The sequence below is a fragment of the Pleurodeles waltl genome, chromosome 11 (assembly GCF_031143425.1).
Source record: "Pleurodeles waltl isolate 20211129_DDA chromosome 11, aPleWal1.hap1.20221129, whole genome shotgun sequence".
NCBI lineage: Eukaryota > Metazoa > Chordata > Amphibia > Caudata > Salamandridae > Pleurodeles > Pleurodeles waltl.
The window spans coordinates 1,008,762,186-1,008,768,185 of record NC_090450.1 but is presented as its reverse complement, the minus strand read 5'-3'; positions in this window follow the sequence as shown (position 1 = coordinate 1,008,768,185).

Here is a 6,000-nt window from a genome sequence, read left to right as displayed (position 1 = left end):
CCTTAGGGTGGGCACCCCTAACTTTTTGCCTGCCTCCCTCCATTTTTTAGATACTGTTTTTACTGGTTTTAAGACTCTGCGCACTTTACCACTGCTAACCAGTGCTAAAGTGCATATGCTCTCTCCCTTTAAACATGGTAACATTGGATCATACCCAATTGGACTATTTAATTTACTTTAAGTCCCTAGTAAAGTGCACTATATGTGCTCAGGGCCTGTAGATTAAATGATACTAGTGGACCTGCAGCACTGATTATGCCACCCACTTCAGCAGCACCTTAACCTTGTCTCAGGACTGCCATTGCAAGACCTTTGTGTGCAGTTTCACTGCCAATTCGACTTGGCATTTACAAGTACTTGCCAAGCCTAAAACTCCCGTTTTTTCTACATATAAGACACCCCTAAGGTATGCCCTAGGTAACCCATAAGGCAGGGTGCTGTGTAGGCAAAAGGCAGGACATGTACCTAGGTATATTACATGTCCTGGTAGCTTAAAACTCCTAAATTCGTTTTTACATTGCTGGAAGGCCTCCTGCCTTCAGAGGCTAACATTGGGGCTGCCCTCATACATTGTTTGAGTGGTAACTGCTGATCTGAAAGGAGTAGGAAGGTCATATTTAGAATGGCCAGAATGGTGATATAAAATCCTGCTGACTGGTGAAGTTGGATTTAATATTACTATTTTAGAAATGCCACTTTTAGAAAGTGAGCATTTCTCTGCACTTAAATCTTTCTGTGCCTTACAATCCACGTCTGGCTGGGTTTAGTTGACAACTCCTTGTGCATTTACTCAGACACACCCCAAACACAGGATACTCAGCCTCACCTGCATACATCGGCATTTTGAATGGATCTTCCTGGGCTAGGAGGGTGGAGGGCCTGCCCTCACACAAAGGACTGCCGCACCCCCTACTGGGACCCTGGCAGACAGGATTGAACTGAAATGGGACCTGGTTCACTTCTAAGCCACTCTTTGAAGTCTCTCCCACTTCAAAGGCACATTTGGGTATATAAACAGGGCCTCTGCCCCTTCCAACTCAGACACTTCCTGGAGAAGAAACTTGTAACCAGAAGCTGCATCCTTCCAAGAAGAACTGCCTGGCTGCCCAAAGGACTCACCTGACTGCTTTTTGTGAAGGACTGCTGCCTTGCTGTTGCCCTGCTGCCTTGCTGCCTTGCTGCTCTCTGGCTGAGGTGAAGAAGTGCTCTCCAAGGGCTTGGATAGAGTTTGCCTCCTGTTCCCTGAAATCTCAGGACCAAAAAGACTTCCTCTGTTCAAGAAGGACTCCTTGTGCGGCAAAATTTGATGCACAGCCTGCACCGCAGTAAAAATTTCACCGCACGCCGAACCAGAATGGCGCAGCCCGACTTTGCGACGGGAAGATCGACGCAGCACCAGCTCATCGATCAGAAATTCGATGCACGGCCCACTGGATCAACGCATAGCCGAGCTGGAACGATGCAACCCGACTTCCAGAGAGGAATTGATGCAGTGTCTCCCGTGTGATAGAAGATTCGATGCAACACCCACAAGATCGACGCGACTCCTGTGACTTCGTCCTGCCAGCTCAGGAAATCAATACAGCATCCCCGGGCTGTCTGAAAACCCTGCAACCCGAAGAGGATCCACGACCGAGCACCGAAAATCGATGCACAGCCGTCCATGCGTGAAAACTAAACGATGCATCGCTGTGTGCTGCCCAAGAAATCGATGCACACCCCTTTGTTTCCACGCTTCTCCTCCTCTGCAGCCCTTTGCGGATATTTTTCACATGCACCAGGTACTTTGTGCTTGAAAGAGACTTTGCTTTTGAAAGACTTAAAACACTTTATATCACTTTTCAGTGATATCTCTACATTTACTTATTGCATCTTTGATCGTTTTGACCTGCATCTTATTAGGTAAATATTATATATGTTTCTAAACACTGTGTGGTGTATTTTTGTGGTGCTTTATGGTGTTATTGTATGATTCATTGCACAAAGACTTTACACATTGCCTTCTAAGTTAAGCCTGACTGCTCAGTGCCAAGCTACCAGAGGGTGGGGACATAATGTGGATTGTGTGTGACTTACCCTGACTAGAGTGAGGATCCTTGCTTGTACAGGGGTAGCCTGACTGCCAACCAAAGACCCCATTTCTAACATTAATCCTGCTATTTGACCTCTCTTGCGATACCCTTGGGTTTACCACTCTGGCTAACTCCTGTCCCCTTCGATCTCCCCTTCCTCTTACTCAGCAGAGCCGGAGGCCACTGTCTACCCTGAGAAGTTTGCACAAAGTCTTCACTTTATTTCAACATCCAGATTAGTAACATCTGTACCGCCGCAATTAAAGTTATTTTGTTTTGTGTAGAGGGAATACTTTTCTCTGCTAGTACATTTTGGGGATGTCGTCCTCCCATTAAAAGAATGGCAATGCATCAGTCCTGCCCTTGATCCCAGTAAAGCCACTAGTGTGTAATTTCAGCAGCTTTAATGGCTTTCCTGGTCAGGATCACCCACAAAGATTCCCCTATCATTAGATTTGACAATATGAAAACTCCACCAACTTTCGGAACTTGTAAGAGCCTTTGTAATGTTTGTAAGGGTAAAATTAAATTTCTGTGAATTAGGAATGGGTTTCGCCCTCGCAGATAATGTATTCTGTTCGCCTCAGTTCAGTCCGGGTGAGGGAAACATTTACACATCCCTGCTGAGGTCCTTGAGCCTTCATGAAGCCCTGGCAAGTGTTCACTTTACGCCACGTCAGTTTTGTTGATGTCGGCGACCCTCGCTTCCCAGCAGAGCCTCGGAAGAAGTTTGGAAAGACTCTGCGCCTTGCTATTGGTGCAGAACTAGAACCTTTTAATTGTGTGATTCCGACGGCATGTCTTCAAAGGGGAGAGAAAAACAGATGTTCAGTGCAGATTATGAAAATGCTCGTTTCTCTTCAGCGCCCTTTCTCCACATTGAAGAAAGATGGGCTGGAACATTTGCAATCTGCATGTTGTCTATTTCAAGGTACATTTTGTTGATTTTTGAGAGCGGCGCCTCAGTGCTGTGATGTTTTCTACTCACAAGTTTAGCAGATTCTTTGCAGGTCAAGACGTATTGCTTGGCGTGTTTTAGTGTGAATGTTGTGCACTAGCTGTCGGGATGGAAGGTGGTCTGCAAAGTCATGGACAATAGATCCTTCACCCAAAGGTGCAGAGTTTGTTCATCTTTCTCTGTTAATTTACAGGATACTGTTCATTATAACATCGATTACTTGACACAATTATATTTAGCAGAATCGGGTATGAATAAGCTTGGAAATCCATACTGCATATGCTGATGAAAGTATATATTCGAAGATATATAAACTTGCCCTGGGTGGTAGTCGCAGCATTTCACTCCGTGGAATTCTGCCGAGTTACATAAAAACTCTGCGAGATTCCACAGAGTTCTGCAAGTGAACGGAATTCGGGCCGGTTGCGCTGGTCACGCTGATTTTTAGCACCATTAGCTTGTTCCGCACCGTAAAAACAGCGCAATAGCACCACGTGGCGTGCCAGGGGGCACCGCTTGTTTCTGCTGCTGCAGGAGATTTTCTACTCCAGCGACAGCTTTCTCAACATGAACGGTTGCGACCTGCCACGATGATCCCTGTTGAGTAATCTTGCAAGGAGGCATTTTAGCACCCACACACCAAGAAAGGGAATGCAAACTCTCACCAACTTAACATTGTCGAGATGTGCACGAGAAAAACACTTCGCCATTTGGTGGTTGGCAGACTTTTGCAGGAACTCCGCACTCCAAGCTGAACGCGGAGTGGGCAAAACTCTATGAACTCTGCCAGCGGAGCAGAATTTTTCATCCACCCCTAATATAAACAAGTTGCAACATACAGTGCACCCTCAGGTAATAAGAAATGGGGAGCATTTCCTTACAAAGTTCCAGCCACTATATGGACAATTAAATAAACAGTAAACAGATATGATTTGGTATATGTAGTTATTATGATCAATATTTATTATTGCATATACATTCAATTTATGGAGACGCAATTAAAATAGACTGAGAGACATAGGGGGTCATTATCACCCCGGCGGTCAGCGTTAATATGGAGGAAAGTACGGCCAACAGGCCTGCGGTACTTTTCTTCACACCGACCGCCACTACAGTAACAACCGCCGGGCTGGAGACTTCACTCTCCAGCCCAGAGGCCGTCACTTGCCTGCCTGCGTGATTATGATCCGCCTACCGCCATGGTTTTCATGGCATTCTTACCGCCACGAAAACCATGGCTGTAGGCACTATTAGTGACAGAGAATCTCTTCCCTGTCACAGATAGGGGTCTTTCTCACCCCTTCCCCCTCCCCAGGTTTCCCCCTCACTCCCCCCTTCCTCTCCAGACCCCACTTAATACACGCCCCTCCCTTCACATACACACAGACGCATACACACACCCATTCCAACATTCATCCACGCATACATACATCCATTCACACACACATTTACACACACATCCACACACACTTACATACATACACGCAGACACGCATTCACACAACTCAACATACACGCACTCACACATCCATACATGCACACACAAACACACAACACACACCCGCATACATGCACACACAGACATACACCCACACCCCCACACCTCCACACACAACACCCCCCACCCCCCTCTGTCGGAGTACCTGACTTACCTGTAGTCAGGGGTTCCACCAGCAGGAGACAGGGCGCTGCTGCCAGGTGCAGCGTCCGCCAGCAGAACACCGCCAGACCATAATATTCTTATAATACGGACGGTGGCGGTCTACTGATGTGCCGCTGCTGCTGGCAGCAGCGCCACCTTACCGCCATCTGCCGCTTGGCCACAGCCAGATTTCCGCCATCCTTCTTGCCGAAATCCGGCTGTGGTCATAATCTGGCAGACGACTGGTAGCCGCGGCGACGGTCTTTTGGCGGCCGTCACCTTGACGGTAGGCGGTTATTACCACCGGGGTCATAATGATCCCCATAATGTAAACAAGCTATTAATTGACGTAGATTGATATCCATTCAGTCTTTCAAGTCTTTCAAGCCATGACATGTGTTTCACTGCTATGTAAATATGCTACTTCAGGGACTAAAAAAGTCTCTCAACTACACCAACCGTTATGTGTCATCAACGGGACCTAAAAATGGGGAACATCACTCGTAAATGGTTGCGGCTAAGGTAAAATGAAGCAGTGGCAGGGGGTGGGGGGCAGTGTAGACCCCCAGACACAGGCATACATAAGTACAAATGTGGAAGTCTTCCAGGAGGAAGCCTCTTTCAAAAACTAAAACTCCCACTGACAAGCCCAACTTATTCAAGTTACAGCTGTTCAGCCTCGAAGCAGGTTATACACACAGAGGCACACAAACTCCTGAGTGGATGTGCAAATGATGGACACAAAAAATCATGACTGCATAGATAGTCACCCAAAAAAAAAAGAAAATAAATGCTAAGGTGACACAAGGGAGGTGCTAACTATTTTGCATAAGTGTGTTAATAACAGCACAGCATTCTTCCAAAACAGAAGAGCAAAACAATATTAAAATATTCATCCACATCACACAAAGCCAACAAGTGACTATTCATATCAATACTAATCGTGAAATATAGCACACATATAAAGTCATAATCACATTGTTCAGTAGATATAATGGAAAAAACGACAACACACAGCTTCAACAAGTAAACTGCAAGCATTCAATAGATGTCAGGTTAGAGGAGAATACTCTTACCAAAGTCCGTGACAGGAGGAGTGGCGGTGAGGTCTGAGGTGGGATACCTGAGACACGCCCACACCAGCCGCAGCACACTTACCAACCGACCAATCAAACACATGTGCAGCCATAAGAAGGTTCCCACAAAATATATCACAGGAAATAGGGGGAAATACAGACGAAGGGTCACGTTCTTTGGAACGGCTGTGGAAGAGCTGCTGACGAGAGATCACTTCCCTTCACATGTAATCCTGGTGGGCGTGAGCTGGA